Source organism: Panthera onca, chromosome B1 (assembly GCF_046562875.1).
Source record: "Panthera onca isolate mPanOnc1 chromosome B1, mPanOnc1 haplotype 2, whole genome shotgun sequence".
In the NCBI taxonomy this organism is placed as follows: Eukaryota; Metazoa; Chordata; class Mammalia; order Carnivora; family Felidae; genus Panthera; species Panthera onca.
The window spans coordinates 169934640-169954228 of record NC_138342.1 but is presented as its reverse complement, the minus strand read 5'-3'; the positions used below and the strand labels follow the sequence as shown (position 1 = coordinate 169954228).

General features: G+C 38.2%; 1 long non-coding RNA gene across 6 annotated transcripts in view; it reads left to right on the top strand.

Moving 5' to 3' along the window:
- The first annotated feature begins 7 nt into the window (after window positions 1-7).
- LOC132691697 (uncharacterized) overlaps window positions 8-19589 on the top strand; it is a 56025-nt gene continuing 36443 nt past the window's right edge. For 4 of the 6 annotated variants that reach the window (XR_009615954.3, XR_014137633.1, XR_009615950.3 and 1 more), the window contains exon 1: window positions 138-308. This is a non-coding gene — a long non-coding RNA (uncharacterized LOC132691697). Of the gene's footprint in view, window positions 96-137; window positions 309-7119; window positions 7198-19589 lie in introns of those variants that run through there. The other 2 variants (XR_014137632.1, XR_014137634.1) reach the window with 2 other exon arrangements.

Genomic DNA, 19589 nt, shown 5'->3' with positions numbered 1-19589 from the left:
ACCCTATTTTCTGAGAGGCTCAAAGCGCTTGCGCCGACCCCTTCTCCCACAGTCTTTGTGCGGAAAGAAGGGCTTCGCGCGTGCGCGGCGGGTAGGTGCGCGTCCCGCCCCCTACTGATCATAGAGTTTGGCGAAACATTATAGAGCGGCTAATGCTTATGCATCTAAATTGTGGTTTCAGGTAGTGGGACTGTAGAGTCCCGCTAAGGGGCGCCAGAGGCGTCAGGATCGCTGGTGAATCATAGTACGCCGCTCCTCGACCAGCTTCTACTTCAGACACTAAACTTCCAAGACAGCTTCCTTTTACGGTAATATCAGCGGATACACAATTGTCGGTCACTCAAGCTCTGTGACGATGTATATACTGATTTTGAAAGATATATGAGCTTCTATTACTCTTGCTTCCCACCTTCTGCCCTGGAGTGCCCTTCTTTTCTTTCTCAGGGCCAATATCCTGCTGATCCTCAAGATGGAGCTCAATTCTAATCTTCCCTGAAACCTTCCCCAACTGTCCTGACTCGTTGTTGATCTCTTTCCTGGACTGTACAGTTAGCATTTACTATTCTGTAGCCCGTTCCCTAGTTCTCTCAGGACAATGGCTTAAATATGGTGCTACGATACATAGCGGTGCTGAAGAAATACTTTATAAACTAGAAGGTGCACAGCTTGACCCTTGCCGTTTAATATCTTAGAATCTTGTTGGAATGAATGAGAGCTCACATGCATGATAAGATTCTTACAAAAAAATCTTTTGAGCAATGAACATGTCCAGTGTGTTAAGAATATATAGATTTTCTTTTTAATTGAACGGTTTGAAAGATGTAAGGAGTTTCTTGTTTAATGGAACTGGGTAACAATCACTGGAGTTGTGTATGATTCTTGGCTCTGCCATTCATTGGCCGTGTGACCTTGGTCAAGTACCTAACTTTTCTGTTTGAAGGAAATATTATGATGTAGGTAAAGTACCTAGCACATAGTACATAGAATAGGTGTTATCACCAAATGGCAGGATGTTTAGTAGTTGGAACATAGTTGTAGGGAAGAATTTCAATAAGCATTTTGAAGGAGGGGAAGGGATAGGATTGGTTATATGAATTAAGGTGTCAACTGATATTGATGTGTTACATTTCTTCAAACATTTTCAGGGCAATATCTCATTTGGTACTTATAACAACTGACAAGAAGTCTCTCCCTGACCACACTCTAGATGGGTTCTTCTGAACCCTCTTCTTGACTAGGCCTGTCACCCTTGGCCTACAAAGGCCTCAACAAACATAGTTTCTAACAGCTCAAGGCCATATCCCTAGGATAACCCTAGCCCCCTTCAAAGTGCTGCCTCAGAAAACACAAGGTTGTCAAAAATTTTGACTGTCTGACCCTGTCTCCCAGCTTCTGCGGAAAGAGGAAGGCTACTCTAATTTCTACAAGTCAGTTGGCAAACCCAGACGGGTTTCACAGGGATCACCTCCCTTTCTAGCTTTTTGTAACTTATCACTGCCCTGACTCTACTGAGACCCCCTCATTCTCTTGCCTATTCCCTTATTTTCCCTTTGAAAGGCCTAGTCACCTCTGTATAAGGAAGGTAAGTAAAATTTGCACTGGACACTTTCCCTATTGTAATAGTATTACTGATTAAAATCTATCTTTACCTCTTTAGTGCCCAGTTGTACCCTAAGAACCACATCTCTGCTGTGCCATCATACTCAGTAAAATGGCTGGTTGGTTAGTGTCATGAGAGAAACCAGGTTGTTTTCTCATCTAGGTCTCTGAGTCTAAGTCAAAATAGTCCTGCTCCTAAGCATTTTCAGGAGAGCAACATTACGTACCTGGGGCCACCTGTACCTGAAAGTCCCACTGGGTTCCTGACACCTATAAGCCAAGGGTTCTCTGCTTCCACCTTTTGGAGATTGGGGGGCTACTGGAAGTAATGGAGAATAGAAAGAGAAGCTCTGCCGATCCTGAGGGGGTGACTAGGTATATGGCAAGCTCTTTCTCATTTCAGGGCCTCCAGCTGCTACACTCCCCTTTACTCTGCACAACTGGCTCCTTTTCATCTTTTAAGTCACAGCTTAAAAGTCACTTCCTCAGGAAGGCCTCGTCTGAACAATCTATCTAACATAGCACCTTGGAATTTTAGAATGGATGGATCAGTCTGGCAACACCTGCTGATTAATCGTAACATCACAGAAAGACAACCAGACATTAATTACATGCCTCCTGAGATAATATGATAGCAAGTACATAGAGCCACCTGTGAAGTATTTTTGTCAAAAAATTGAACCTGAATGTGATCAAGCTACTAGATCGAAGTACTAGTTTATGGAAGTTAAAAAAAAAAAGATTGGAAGGTAGAGGTACATGTTCAATGAAAACTAAGGTCACAATCAGCAAAATCTAGACTGGAGAATTCTACTAGCTAAAGACCTTATTTCCTCAACAAATAATGATAACAAAGAAACTTTTATTGTACAATGTTTTCTATCCAATTTGGATCCAATTTGCATAAATAATCATAAAAACTCATTTTGATGACTAGACACTTCCAATATTAACTGGATATTTGATTTTTTTTTCAACGTTTTTTATTTATTTTTGGGACAGAGAGAGACAGAGCATGAACGGGGGAGGGGCAGAGAGAGAGGGAGACACAGAATCGGAAACAGGCTCCAGGCTCCGAGCCATCAGCCCAGAGCCTGACGCGGGGCTCGAACTCACGGACCGCGAGATCGTGACCTGGCTGAAGTCGGACGCTTAACCGACTGCGCCACCCAGGCGCCCCTTAACTGGATATTTGATGGTATTTAGCAAATTAAGGAATGATATGTAGGTTTTATTAAAAGTATTTATATTTTGAAGGCATCGAAAGTATTTCTGAGTGAAACTGTATGATATTTGTGGTAGGAGGTTGGGTGGGAGAGAGTAGGGACGTATCAATGAGTATAAGTTTCTTACTCTGTACCTAACAAATAGCCTGGGCACTTAGATTTCATTTAATTTTTTTAATGAATAAATAAATGACCTAGACCTGCATCCTGGTTTCATCTCAGTAGTAGCCTAATGACCTCAGGCATGAAGTTTCCTTGCAGATTCCTCCTCTGTGAATTAAAGGTTCTACACGCTGATCTTGACTTTTTTTCTAGCGCCCACTTTCAGATTCTAAATGTAATATCCGCTGTAGCTATGTGAGCGATTGCAGAAGCTCTTTAGTCCTGGAAAGTCTGAAGAACAGAATGCCACCGAAACATCACCATATCATTTCATGGCAGTGGTATTTATTTACTGGTGCCCCAATATGTTTTTGATCAGATGCCTAAGCAGACTTACTCCTGCTATAATGCATAAACATTGCAGAGGCTTTAAACCCTGCAACACCTCTATAAAGCTGCATGTTACCTCTCCTGCTTGCTTGCGGAGGCCTCATTATTTCTGTAGAAAATATGCCTGCCTTCCTACATTATCCAGTTATTTCTAGTTCTCATCTCTTGAATTCACAGCCTTTAGAACTTGGCTAAAAGAGGAATAGAAAATACATTATTCATAATCTATGAGATTTATAGGAGGAGTAGCTAGACTTGTTAATATTCTGTTCAGGTACCACTGTGTTCTAGAAGCCTTTCTTGGTCTCTTTCTTTCCTCTTCCTTCCTTCCTGCTCCATACTATATTGGGTGTCTTTTCTTATCTTTCTGTACCCTGTGTACCTGTCTATCATTCCATGTCCCACATTGTTTTTCTAAGTTGCCATTTATGTGCCTGGCTCTCTAACTAGGTTAAGTGCCTTGCTGGCAGGGACTGTTCTTAATTATGTTTGTTTCTAGCACAGTGTGTGCACATCTTAAGGACTCAGTTTGTTGAATGAATAAGTGAATGAATGTAATCAAATCATGAGCTTGAAGAAATAATATCATCAAGATCTATCCTTTGTATCATAACATTTATCCAAATATAATGTACTAATACAATAGTTGAACCTTTTTATTTATTTGAACGATTTACTTGTTTTTTAGCCAGTTTGAGCTGAAATGCCTCTAAATTTAATTGCCAACATGCTCAGACAGAATGGTTAGAGCAATTATAGCTGTGGGAACTCCCCTGCTTCTCTCTTCAAAGCATGCAAATCACAGGAGACTGTTGCTATCTACCTGTTGATGACTATAATCTTCTAGAATGCCTTAGTAACCATTTGTGAAATTGTTCAATTTCACTGCAAATAATTTATCCCTTTTTAAGCTCATTGTCTTCTCTTCCACTCTTCCGTTTTATTTATTTATTAAAAATTTTTTAAGTTTATTTATTTTTGAGAGAGAGAGAGAGAGAGAGGGAGAGAAAGAGAAAGGGAGAACGAGTGGGTGAGGGGCAGAGAGAGAGAGGATCCCAAGCAGGCTGTGCACCAATAGTCACAGTGCAGGGCAACACAGGGTTCGATCCCATGAACCGAACCATGAAATTATGACATGAGCCAAAATCAAGAGTTGGATCCTTTACCAACTGAGCCACCCAGGTGCCCCAAGCTTTGTTTTTCTTTTTCAAGATTGCTTTGGCTACTCAGGGTCTTTTGTGGTTCCATACACATTTCAGGATTATTTGCTCTAGTTCGGTGAAAAATGTTGTTGGTATTTTGATAGGGATTGCATTAAATGTGTAGATTGCTTTGGGTAATATAGACATTTTAACAGCCTTCCAATCCATGAGTATGGAAAGTCTTTCCATTTCTTTGTGTCATCTTCAATTTCTTTCCTTAGTGTTTTATAGTTCTCAGAGTATAGGTCTTATACCTCTTTGATTAGGTTTATTCCTAGGTATCTTATTTTTAGCGCAATTGTAAATTGGATTGTTTTCTTAGTTTCTCTTTCCACTGCTTCATTATTCAGTGTATAGAAATACAACAGAAGATTTCTGTACATTGATTTTTGTATCTTGTGACTACTGAATTTGTTCATCAGTTCTAGCAGTTTTTTGGTGGAGTCTTTAGGGGTTTCTATATATAGTATCACGTCATCTGCAAGTAGTGGAAGTTTTGCTTTGTTACTGATTTGGATGCCTTTTGTTTCTTTTTGTTTTCTGATTGCTGTGGCTAGGACTTCCAGTACTCTGTTGAGTAGAAGTGGTGAGAGCGGAACCCTTATCTTGTTCCTGACCTTAGAGGAAAAGCTCTCAGTTTTTCCCCACTGAGAATGATGTTAGCTGTGGGTTTTTCATATACAGTCTTTATTATGTTGAGGTATATTGCCTCTAAACCTAGTCATTGAGGTTTTTACCACGAATGGATGTTGTACGTTGTCAAATGCTTTTTCTATGTCTGTGTAATGATCATATGGTTCTTTTCCTTTCTCTTATTGATGTGACGTATCACGTTGATGATTTTTGAATATTGAACCACCCTTGCAACCCAGGAATAAATCCCACTTGATTGTGGTGAATGATTTTTTTAATGTATTGTTGGATTTGCTTTGCTAGTATTTTGTTGAGGATTTTTGCATCTATATGTGTCCATCAGAGATATTGGCCTTTAGTTCTTTTATTTATTTATTTATTTTTTGTAGTGTCTTTATTTGGTTTTGGTATCAGGGTAATGCTGACCTCATAGAATGAATTTGTAAGTTTTCCTTCCTTTTTTATTTTTTGGAATAGTTTGAGAAGAATAGGTATTAACTTTTCTTTGAATGTTTGTTAGAATTCACCTGTGAAGCAATCTGGCTCTGGACTTTTGTTAGGAGGGTTTTTTTGTTTGTTTGTTTGTTTGTTTGTTTGTTTTTTAACGTTTATTTATTTATCTTTGAGAGACAGAAGGAGACAGAGCATGAACAGAGCATGGGCAGAGAGAGAGGGAGACAGAATCTGAAGCAGCTCCCAGGAGCCTGATGCGGGCTCAAACCCATGAACCATGAGATCATCATGACCTGAGCCAAAGTTGGATGCTTAACCAACTGAGTCGCCCAGGCCACCCCAGGAGCTTTTTGATTACTGATTCAATTTTTTTGCTGGTTCAAATTTTTTATTTCTTACTGTTTCAGTTTTGGTAGGTTATATGTTTCTAGAAACTTATACATTTCTTCCAGGTTGTTCAATTTGTTGGCATATAGTTTTTCTCTTATATTCTTTTATAATTATTTGTATTTCTATATTTTTGTATTTATCCTCTGTCATTAGTGACTTTATCTATTTGAGTCCTTTCTCTTTTTTTCTTGACAAGTCTGGCTAGAAGTTTATCAAATTTATTGATTGTTTTTGAAGAACCAGCTTCTGGTTTCATTGATCTATTCTGTTTTTGTTTTTTGTTTTGTTTTGTTTTGTTTTTAATTTCTGTACAGTTTATTTGTGATCTAATCTTTCTGCTGTTTTAGGTTTTGTTGGTTGTTCTTTTGGTAGCTCCTTTAGGTGTAAGTTTAGGTGTTTATTTGAGATTTTTCTTGCTTCTCGAGGTAGGCCTGTATTGCTGTAAACTTCCCTCTTAGAACCACCTTTGCTGCATTCCAAATGTTTTGGACCATTGTGTTTTCACTTTCAGTTGTTTCCATGTACTTTTTAATTTCTTTTTACATTTCCCTGTTGACCCATTCATTGTTTAGCAGCATTTATTTAACTTTCATGTATTTATGGTCTTTCCATATTTTTTTCTTATGGTTGACTTCTAGTTTCATACATTGTGGTATGACCTTTATCTTCTTGAATATGTTGAGGCTTGTTTTGTGGCCTAATATGTATATATTCTTGAGAATGTTCCATGTGCACTTGAAAATAATGTGTATTCTGCTCTTTGGGAATGGAATGTTCTCAATATATCTGTTAAGTCCATCTAGTCCAGTGGGTCATTCAAAGGCATTGTTTCCTTGTTGATTCTCTGTTTAGATGATATGTCCATTGATGTAAGTGGAGTGTTAAAGTCCCCTAATATTGTTGTATTATTATTGATTAGTTCCTTTATGTTTGTTACTGACTGTTTTATGTATTTGGATGCTTTTATGTTGGGTGCAAAAATATTTATGATTGTTATATTTTCCTGTTGGATTGCTCCCCCCCCCTCTTTTTAACAACTATTTTCCTTTTAATAAAGTAAATGTAATGACACTGAAGAATAGGAAGGTGACAAACACATTATTATATATTTTTCTTTTGACCAGCCTCTTCTTTTGCTGCACCCGGGTCAACAATCATGCAGAAACACGTTTTTCATATTCCTGTTTGTTCTCCTGGTACAGGTGAGCAGCCTAGTTGTTTGGTGGACTATTGGGATTGGGTTCATCCAATAGCGACTGTATGGATGTTAAACTAGAAGACACGTCATAGGTTGGACTCCAATGGTTCTGAAGTATGTCCAGACATATACTATCATCTGCATAGACATTTGGATGGAATATCTCAGAGGCAAATCTAACGAGTGGCTTATTTGGATATTATTATATTGTCCTTTTTGTCTCTTTGTTTTATTTATTTATTTTAATTTTTAATTTAATTTTTTAAAAATTTACATCCAAATTAGTTAGCATATAGTGCAACAATGATTTCAGGAGTAGATTCCTTAGTGCCCTTTACCCATTTAGCCCATACCCACTCCCACACTCCCTCCAGTAACCCTCTGTTTGGTCTCCATATTTATGAATCTCTTATGTTTTGTCCCCCTCCCTGTTTTTATATTCTTTTTGTTTCCCTTCCTTTATGCTCATCTGTTTTGTCTCTTAAAGTCCTCATATGAGTGAAGTCATATGATTTTTGTCTTTCTCTGACTGACTAATTTCACTTAGCATAATACCCTCTAGTTCCATGCACGTAGTTGCAAATGGTAAGATTTCATTCTTTTTGATTGCCGAGTAATACTCCAGTGTGTGTGTGTGTGTGTGTGTGTGTGTGTGTGTGTGTGTGTATACACACACATACCACATCTTCTTTATCCATTCATTCACCGATGGACATTTGGGCTCTTTCCATACTTTGGCTATTGTTGATAGTGCTGCTATACACATTAGGGTGCATGTGTCCCTTCGAAACAGCACACCTGTATCCCTTGGATAAATACCTAGTAGTGCAATTGCTGGGTCATAGGGTAGTTTCTATTTTCAGAGTTTTGAGGAACCTCCATACTGTTTTCCAGAGTGGCTGCACCAGATTGCATTCCCATTGTCTTTTTGTTTTAAGGTCTGTTTTGTCCAATATAAGTAATGTTTTTCCAGCTTTCTTTTGACATCTATTTGCATGATTGATGTTTCTCCATCCCCACACTTTGAATCTGCAGGTGTCCTTAGGTCTAAAATAAGTCTCTTGTAGGCAGCTCACAGATGGATCTTTTTTGGTTGTTTGTTTTTATTCATTCTGTCACCCTATGCCTTTTGATTGGAATGTTTAGTTCATTTATATTCAAAGTAATTATTGATAGATACCTATTTATTGCTGTTCTATTACTTGTTTTGTGATTGTTTCTGAAGATTTTCTCTGGTCCTTTCTTGTCTTTCTCTCTTTCATGGTTTGCTGGTTTTCTTTAGTGATATATTTGCATTTCTTTCTCTTATTCTTTACACATTGATTAGTGGTTTCTGATTTGTGGTTACCATTAGGTTTGTATATAGCATCTTCTGCAAATAGCAGTCTATATTATAAGTTATAGTCATTTTAGTTTGAACTCATTCCTTACTCCTCTCCTCCCCATGTTTGAGATATATATTGTCATATTTTATATCCTTTTATTTTGTGAGTTCCTTGACTGATTTTTACAGAAATATTCATTTTTTCCAATTTTATGTTTCCTATCTTGATACAGTTACTTGGGTCTTTCCACTCAAAGCATCCCCTTTCATATTTCTTACAGGGCTGGTTTAGTGGTCATGAACTCCTTTAGTTTTTGTTCATCTAGGAAACTGTATTTTCCCTTCCATTCTGAATGGATAAACCTTGCTGGATAGAGTATTCTTGGCTGCAGATTTTTCCCATTCAGTACTTTGAATATATTATGCCACTCCCTTCTGGGTTAGAATGTTTTTGCTGAAAAACCTGCTAATAACCTTATGGGGTTTACCTTCCTGTGTTACTGTTCTCTTTTCTCTTGCTGCTTTTCAATTTTTTTCTTTATCACTATATTTTGCCAGCTTAATTACAATATGTCTTGGTGAGGATCTTCTTTTGTTGATTTGGTTGGGTGTTCTCTGTGCCTCTTAAATCTGGATATCTGTTTTCTTCCCCAGATTAGGGAAGTTTTCAGCTATTATTTTTTGAAGTATATTTTCTACCCCGTTTTCTCTCTTCTTCTGGGACTCCTAAAATACCAGTGTTATTACATTTGATAGCATCACTGAGTTCCCTATGTCTATTCTCATTTTGCATATTTTTTCTCTCCTTCGTTCAGTTTGATTACTTTCCATTACTCTGTCTTCTAGATCATTAATTCGTTCCTCTGTTTCTTCCATCCTGCTGCTCATTACATCAAGTGTTTCGAAACTTGTTTATTGTACTCTTCGTCTCTGGTTGGTTCTTTTTTATTTCTGGGTTAAGGGTCTTACTGTTGTCTTCCACTCTTTTCTCAAGTCCAGTGAGTATCCTTATGATCATTGCTTTAAGTATTCCATCAGGCATTTTACTTATATCTGTTTCACTTAGATCTCTGGCTGTGGCTTTGTCCTGTTTTTTCACTTGGGACTAATTTCTCTGTCTTCTCATTTTGTCTAAGTCTCTGTGCCTACTTTTATATGTTAGGATAATCAGCTACATCTCCTGTTCTTGAGGATAATTGTCTTATGAGGAAGAGGACCTGTAGTGCCCTGCTGTGTAGTGACCCCTGTTTCCCAGGGCCTGGTGTTTCAGGAAGTGTCTCCAGTGTGTGCTGCATGTGCTGTGCTATTGTGTCTTGGCCACTTTATCCTTCAGGTCAGTCATCTGCAGAGGCTCTCTTTTTAAAAAAAATTTTTTTCTTAATGTTTATTTATTTTTGAGAGAGAGTGGTGGGGGGAAGGACAGAGCTAGGGAGACACAGAACTTGAAGCAGGCTCCAGGCTCTGAGCTGTCAGCACAGAGCTGGACGTGTGGCTCAAATTCATGAACCATGAGATCATGACCTGAGCCAAAGACGCTCAACTGACTGAGCCACCCAGGTGCCCCTGCAGAGGTTCTCTTTGCTCTCGTGGGCAGTGTTTGGTTCCTGGCCTGAATGTGATGGGTTTTAACTAGGTGTGCTCTGCTCTGCTTGTAAGATGAGACGTGTCACCACTGCCACCAGAACTGAGGCCCTGCAAAACTTCTGCATTAGGAAATGTGTTGTGGCGGGGATTTGGGCGGGTCTTTGGAGGAAGGAACCTGTTGCACTGGGACTCAGGCAAGCCTAACTGGGATGGGCAGTTTCACCGGAGTGTAGGGAGGTGGGGCTTGGTGTAGGCAAGGCGTCTTTTCTACACTAGTTCCTGCAAGTGGCCCTGTGCTTATGCTGAGAGGTAGGGGAGGGAAATGGTACCTGCCAGTTCCTTCGTTCCTGGAGGGGGCCTCTCTGTAAATGCTACCTCTCTGGGACTTGCTCTGAGCTGAGCAAATAACCTACCCACTGTATGCCCCAGGTGCTCTTCAGATTGCTGTTTCCATGCTGTGTGTCCGTAGGCTCTTTGTCCTGCCTTCTTCTCCAAGAGCAGTCCCAATGCGCTATGGGCTCTATCTGAGCTTTAAAGTTCCAGGCATTAAGCATTGCTGGTTGTAAGAACTCATGAAATTTGGCCCTTCTCACTTTCCAAGCCAATTGCTATGAGGATTTGTTTCCCCTGTGCACTCTTCTGTGTGCTATTCCATCTCTTGCCCTTCTCCACAACCATGTTTCCCTCCCCATTGTGGTAGCCATGATCTGTTTCTCTCCCAAACTGTATCTCTATGCTTCCTACCTTCTTTTTCCTTTTAATTTTTTGTTTTTATTTTATTTTTGAGAGAGAGACAGAGTATGAACAGGGGAGAGGCAGAGAGAGAGGGAGACACAGAATCCAAAGCAGGTTGCAGGCTCTGAGCTGTTGGCACAGAGCCTGACATGGGGCTCGAACTCACAGACCACAAGATAGGACCTAAGCTGAAGTCGGATGCTCAGCCAACTGAGCCACCCAGGCATCCCCCTATATTCTTTGATGTAGCCTCTTCTCTACCTTTAGTTGTAGAGCTTGTTCTGCCAGTCTTCAGGCCAATTTCTGGGGTATTTAAGATGATTTGATAATTATCTAGTTGCATTTGTAAAATGAGGTGAACCTAGGGTCCTCTTACTCTGCTGCCATCTTTTCCTCCCTTTTAAATAGCTCTATATTTTCAGTCAGCATGTAAGTAACTTGGAAGTCATCACTGTATCCTAACAACACGTAAAAAGCTGAACAAACTAAAACTCAACAACTCTTCTTAGATCCATCAGAGAATTGAGACCAAAGGACAAACTACTACAACAAAGTTTGGAGAGATGGACAGATAGAAAAACAGAATCACAACATAGTGGAGCAGAGACCTACAAGCAAAAATTTCCTTGGGAACCAGTACCAGAGTAGGACATTTGACTGAAGTTGTTGTTCTCTTCTGTTGTTTTCTGAAGCACTTCTTTCCTATGTTTTACCCTCTCAGCAAGCTGCTTCAAGACTTGAGCTTCATGGGACTTGCATCTTTCTTCTACACCTTCTCATTTCTTTTGAATTCCTTCCAGGGAAAGATTATTCTTCTTTGGAAGGAAAAGAGGACATTTTGAGATTATTCTTTTGATCAGTTCCTGGCCTGAGGCACACTTCTCCAATATTTAACCTGGATATCAGAAGAAGTTATGGTGAACAGAGAATAAGAGAATGGTAGTATATTCTACACAGTCCACTGACAAAGAAAATCTCTGCTTTGTCGATGTTTATCATGGTGGAAAACAAAATGGTCAAGCTAATATTCATCAATAATGCTGAACTCCTGTTGTTCCTGGGATTTAAGCTCCTGTCCAACAGTGGGCAAAATTAATTTTACAAACCTCTAGACTTTAGATTGTAATTTTTGTTGCCTTATATCATGAAAAATTATACATCCTTTTCTGAATTTTTTAGGGTCATGATTCTTGTAGATCCTGAGAACTGCTGGAAATTACACAGCTTGAAATTTTGCTGCAAAGCTTGAACTTTGCTGGAAATTCACAACAGCTGGAAATTAAAATTAGAGGTAGTGGAATGGTCTAATCCCAGCAAAGCATTAGATGCAGTACCAAGCCCAGGATAGGTATGATCCTGCTCTAGGCTGGGAAAGTTGGGTAGAGTCCCTACCCCCAGTCAGAGTATGCCTTGTGTTCTGGGTCCACCCCTTCCTTCCTGATTTTACTGGATCTCCCCAAACTGTCAACACCCTAGAACCAGCCACAGTTTAGAGACAGTGTTTTCCCAGAACCTATTCTGTTGGGGTTTTATTAGCATTGAACTGACTTGGGGGAGGAAAATACCCAACTTGCACTTCCTCTAGCCATCCTATCCCTCTGAAGGTTGGGAAGGGGGCTACTGAGAAGCACTTGTGAAGTTTATAATCCAGAGTCACAGATTCACTATAAAACTGAGGCCTAATCATAGGTCTATAGAACAGTTTCCTCTCCCCCCCACACCTTATCACCACATTACTAAGGCCTATTTACCATATGTTATTTCACCTAGTACATCATGTCTTGCTTTCAACAAAAAATTATAAGGCATGCTAAAAGGCAACCTAACAAAACCCAAAACAAAAACACAGGTTAAAGAGACAGAGCAAGTATCAGAATCAGAGTCAGATATGGCAGGGATTGGAATTATCAGACCATCAATTTAAAATAACTAAGAATTCTAGTAGAAAAAAAAAAACAGACAACATGCAAAAACAGGTCAGTAATATAAGCAGAGAGATGGAAATTATAAGAAATAATAAAAAAGAAATGTTAGAGACCAAAAACACTTAACATAAATGAAGAATGGCTTTGATGAGCTCATTAGTATACTAGATATGGCTGAGGGAAGAATCCTTGAGTTTAAGGATATGTCAACAGAAACTTCCAAACAGAAAAGTAGAGAGAAAAGAAAAACAAACAAACAAACAAAAAGGAACAGAATATTCAAACATTATGAGACAACTACAAAAAGTATAATATACATACAATGGGATATAAGAAGAGGAAGAAAGTGAGAAAGTAATAGAAGAAATATTTGGAGTAATAATGACTGAGTTTCCCAAAACCAATGTCAGATACCAAACCACAGATCCAAGACTCTCAGAGGACACTAAGGATAAATGCCAAAGTAACACTACAGCTAGGCATATCATATTCAAACTGTAGAAAGACAAAGATGAAGAAAAGATCTTACCTATAGAGGAGCAAAGATAAAAATTACATCTGACTTCTTCTCAGAAAGCATTTAAGGAAAAAGAGTGGAATAAAATATTGAACATATTGAGAGGAAAAGAACTATACCAACCTAGAATTTTATGATGTTTATTTATTCTTGAGAGAGAGGGAGAGACAGAGAGTGAGTGGAGGAGGTGCAGAGAGAGGGGGGGACACAGAATCCAAAGCAGGCCCCAGGCTCCGAACTGTCAGCGCAGAGCCAGATGCAGGGCTCGAACCCACAAACCACAAGATCACGATGTGAACCAAAGTTGGATGCTCAACCGACTGAGCCACTCAGATGCACCCCAACCTAGAATTTTATACCCAGAAAAATTATCCTTCAGAAGTGCAAGAGAATAAATCTTTCTCAGGCAAACAGGAACTGAGGGTATTTGTTGCCAGTAGACCTGCCTTGCAAGAAATGTTAAAAGAAGTTATTCAGAAAAGAGGAAAATGATACAGGTCAGAAACCCAGACTTACATTAAAAAAAAAGGAATAGTATTAGAGAAGGAAGAAGTGAAGGTAAAATTAAAAATTTCATTTTTCTTATTCATTTTTAAAATTTTTTAAAGATTTTATTTTTAAGTACATCCAACATGGGACTTGAACTTACAACCCTGAGATCAAAAGTCACATGCTCCACTGACTGAGCCAGTCAGGTGCCCCTATTTTTCTTATTCTTAACTATCTAACAGGTAACAGTTTGTTCAAAACAGTAAATTCAGTGACTGCAGCTTATGTATAAGAGAAATGAATGACAGCAATGATACAAGGGAGAGGGTTAAGAAATTAGAAATACTCTGTTATTATAAGGTACTTTCACTACCTGTGAAGTAGTATAGTGTTATTTGAAAATGGATTTGGATTAGTTGTAAATGTATCTTGCAAATTTTAGGGTGACTGTGAAAAAAGCAAAAAAGAAGTATAATTGATATGCTAAGAAAAGAAAGAAAGTGGAATAATATAAAAATAATTAAAACCACAGAAAAAAGTGGAAGACAAAAATAGAAACAAAAAACAATGGCAATGAGTAGAATACGGTAACAAATATGGTAGGTATTAACTGTATCAATAAACATAGGTTGTCTAAATACACTAAGTAAAAGCTAGAGACTGTCACAGTGGATTCAAATACAAGACCCAACTATTTGTTGTCTACAAGAAACCAACTTCAAATATAAGGACACATATAGGCTAAAGAGAAAGGAATAAAGATATAACATGTTAATATTAATAAGAAAGTAAGAGCAGCAGTATTTCAGACAGACCAGACTTCAGAGCAAGAAAAATTATCAGGGATAAGAAGGAGCATTTCATGATGACAAAGGGATCAATTCTTGAAAATGACATAACAATCTATAATGTGTTTGCACCTAGCAACAGTGTCAACATATGTGAGGCAAAAACCAATAGAAATGCAAGAAGAAATAGATAAATCCACTATTATAGCTGAATACTTCAACAGCCCTCTACCAGTAATGGACAGATCCATTAGGCAGAAAATCAGTAAGGATATAGTTGAAGGCAACAACACTATCAATCAACTGGTAGCTATTATGAATAGATACTGACTATCCACCAACAGCAAAATATACATTCTTCCCAAGCTCACATGGAACATTCACCAACATAGACATGGCCTGGCCACAAAACACACCTTAACAACAACAACAAAAACGTTCCTTGACAAGTTTAAAAGAATAGAAATAATACAGTATCTCCTCTCGGACTCGATGGAATTAAAATAGGAATCTATAATGGAAAGCTATCTGGAAAATCCCCGGATACTTTTGAGATCAACAACACACTTCTAATTAACATATGAGTCAAAAAGAAAGGATCTCAAGAGAAATTTTAAAATATTTTTAACTAAATGAAAATGAAAAAAACAACTTACCAAAGTTTGTGGGATGAAGCAAAAGCCATGCATGGAGAGAAATTTATAGCATGAAATGCATATATTAGAAAAGGAGAAAAATCTAAAATTAATTCTCTAGGATTTCATCTTAGGAAACTAGAAAAAGAAGAGCAAATTCAATCCAAAGTAAGCACAAGAAAAAAAAAAAATAGAGCAGAAATAGGTGAATTTGAAAACAAGATATCAATCTAGAACATCAACAAAACCAAAAGCTGGTTCTTTGAAAAGATAAATGAAGAGATTTATTTTTATTAATCTCAAACCAAACTAAGAAAAAGAGAGGACACAAATTACTAATATCAGAAATAAGGAATACCATTATAGACCCCATGGGTATTAAAAAGATATGAGTGACTGCTATGAAAAACCATATGTTCATAAATTGGGTAATTTAGATAAAATGGATCAATTCCTTCAAAGAAACAATCTACTAAAACACACACAAGAAGAAATAGACAATCTGAATAGGCCTATATCTGTGTAAAAGAATTTTTTTTAATTAATTTATTTATTTTGAGGGTAGAGGGATAGAGAGAGAATCTCAAGCAAGCTCCCCACTGTCAGCACAAAGCCTGACACAGAGCTTGATCTCACTGTGAGAGATGAACTGAGCTGAAATCAAAACTCAGGCGCTTAACTGACTGAGCCACCCAGGCACTCCAGGCCTAGATCTGTTTTAAAAATTGAATCAAAATTAACTTTCAAAAACATAAAACATCAGATCCAGATGGTTTCACTGGTGAATTCTACCAAACATTTAAGGAAAAATTTATACCAATTCTTTGCAATCTCTTGTGGAAGATAGAAGCAGAGAGAATACTTCCTAACTCATTCTATGCGGTCAACATTAATATCAAAACCAGACAAAGACATTACAAGAAAGACAACTATAGACAATTATCTCACAAAAGATGCAGAAACCCCCAAGAAAATATTAGCAAATCTAATAAAAAACACATAAAAAGAATCATACACCACAGCCAAGTAGGATTTATCCCAAATATGCAAGGCTGGTTCAATATTTGAAAATTATTAAATGTAATCCACCATACCAACATACTAAACAAAAAAAAATCATATGATTATATCAGATGATCCAGAAAATGATTTTGTGAGATTCAGCACCTAGATAACCTTAGGGATATGATAACTTTTTAGATATAACACCAATCCATGATAAAAAATAATAATAAGCTGGATATCATTCAAATAAAAACTGTTGATCTGTGAAAGATAGTCAAGAAAATGAGACAATAGGCCACAGACTAGGAGAAAATATTTTTAAAGGACACCTCTGAAAAAGAACTGTTATCTATGGAAACCAATTTGACAATAAACTTCATATATTGAAAAAATTAAAAAAAAAAATTTAAAAAAAGAACTGTTATCAATATATACAAAGAATTCTTAAAGCTCAACTATAAGAAAACAAATAATACAGTTAAAACATGGGTAATATATCTGGACAGACACCTCATCAAAGGAGATATATAGATGATTAAATAAATGTATGAAAAGGTGTTCAATATCGTGTGCTGTTAATGAATTTCACATTAAAGTAACAATGAGATTTCACTACACATCTGTTAGAATGGTGAACATCCAAAATACTAGTGACACAAAATGCTGGTGAGGATGTGGAGCCACAGGAACTGTTATTCATTGATGATGGGAATACAAAAATAGTACAGCCATTTTGGAAGGCGATTTGACAGTTTCACACAATACACAACATTCTCTTACACAATCCTGCAGTTCTTGGCATTTATCCAAATGAGTTGAAAATGTATGTCCCTACAAACACCTGCACATAGTTATTTATAGCAGCTTTATTCATAATTGCCAAAGTTTAGAAGCAGCCAAAATGTCCTTCAGTAGGCGATTGGATAAATAAACTGTGATACAACCAGACAATGGAATATTGTTCAGCAGTATAAAAAATGAGCTATCAAGCCATGAAAAGACATGGAGGAAAAAATTTTTTTAAGTAAGCTCTACATGGGCAACTGGGTGCTTGGTTTGTTGAGTGTCTGACTTCGGCTCAGGACATGAACTCACCATTTGTGAGTTCAAGCCCCATATCAGTTTCTCTGCTGTCAGCGGCAGAGCCCACTTCAGATCCTCTGTCCCCCCTGCCTCTCTACCCCTCCCCAACTCTCTCTCTCAAAAATAAAATATTATAAAATAAGTAAAAGTAAGCTCTACACCCAACGTGGGTGGGGTTTGAACTCACAGGCCAAGATCGAGTTGCATGCTCTACTGACAGCCAGCTAGGTGCCCCAGCATGGAGGAAATTTAAATGGCATATTACTAGGTGAAAGAAGCCAATCTGGAAAGGCTACATAATGTATGAGCCCAACTATAGGACGTTTTGGAAAAAACAACACTATGGAGATGGTAAAAAAGATCAGTGATTGCCAAGAGTTGGGAGGGTGGGAGGAATGAATAGGAGCACAGGAATTTTAGGGCAGTGAAGTTATTCTGTATGATAATATCATGGTGGATACATGTCATTAAATATGTGCCAAAACCCAAAGAATGTACAACACCAAGAACAAACCTTAATGTAAACTATGGACTTTGGTTGATAATGATGTGTTGATGTAGGATCTTTGATTGCAACAAATAGTACCGCTCTGGTGTGGGATGTTGATAGGTGGGGAAGCTGTGTGTGTGTAGGGGGAGGTATATGGGAACTCTGTACCTTCACTCAATGTTGTTGTGAAGCTAAAACTGCTCTGTTCTGGGAGAAATCTTTTATTTCCTATAATTCAGTGCTTAGGAAAATGAACAGGGCGTTTCCTGCAATCATTTTCTGGCCTAAAAACATTCAGCATGATTCACTGCTCTGTGGAATTACAGAGTCAGAACCATAAAATCACCTCTTTAAGCAAGGTACAGACTAGTAGAGTATAAACAGGAAAAGTAAATATCTCTGAAAAAGTCTTGAACCATCCTTATGCCACCTTACCAGAAACAATCACTCAACAACAGATACCCATCCAACACATGAACCCTGATGGAATTTTACACTTCAGACATGAAACTGCCAATGAGTTCTTTCCACTTGGACTACGTTCATCCTTTGAGAAGTGAGAAAATTAACCTTTAAGAAGTGAGGAATGGAATGGTGTGGGAGGAGAGAAGAGAGAAGTATTCACCAACATAAAAGCTGGTTCTGGTTATCACCACATGTTCCCTGACTGGGAATGTTTTTCCATATTTCGAAAAGGTGGATCCTTGTGTCTTGGTCTAAATCACTAACGGTTTGTACACCAGACCTCTAAGGAACAGGTCCAGGTGTGACAGCTCACAATCTTCAGCTGTTTTGCATACTTTGTTTTGGGTTTACCTTTTAGACACAGTATTTATATAGGTAGCTATACCGTTTATTTTCTTTGTATTCTACTTTTTAGTTTTGGCAGTCTCAGAGGAAGTGTAAGCAACTTCACATGGTGCAGTGCCAGCAATCAGCTTGATTCATGATGTGGCTTTTTCTAAAGTAGACACTGTCTTAGTCTACTCTGGCTGCTGTAACAAAGTATTACTGGGTGGCTGTGTGGCTAACTCTGCTGGAGGCTAGGAGTTCCAAGATCAAAGTGCTGACAGATTTGAGTCTTTGCGAGGGCCCTCTACCAGACTCATAGACAGCTGCCTTCTCACTCTGTGCTCACATGGCCTTTCCTTGGTGTCTGCAAATGGAGAAAGGGAGCTCTGGTGTCTCGTCCACTACTTGTAAGGACACTAATCACATTACAAGGGCTCTACCCTCATGACTTTATCTAAACGTAATCACCCCCGAAGGCCCCACCTCCTAATACCATCACATTGTGGTTAGGGCTTCAACATATGAATTTGGGGGAGGGACACAAACATCCAGTCCATAACTTTGCTGGCAAGGTAAGAAGCTGTACATATTTATATACAGTATTTACTGACTCTCATGGAAATATGTTTTTTTTTTTTCCTTTAAGACAATAGAATTTTATTCTTTCACAGTTTGGGAGGCTAGAAGTCTGAAATTGAGGTAGTAGTAGGGCCAGGCTCCCTATGAAGCCTCTAAGGGATCATCCATCCTTGCCTCTTCCGCTTCTGGTGGCCCTAGGTGTTCCTAGGCTTACAGTAGCATAACTTTGATCTCTGCCTCCATTTTCACTTGGCATCCTCCCTATATTCTGCGTCTTCATAAGGACGGCTTCCTATAATAAGGACAGTGATCATATTGGATTAGAAGCCCAACCTACTCCTGTATGAGCTCATCATTTTTTTTAAAAATTGTGGTAAAATGTACACAAATGAAATTTAACATTTTAACCATTTTTAAATGTATATTTCAGTGGCATTAAGCACATTTATA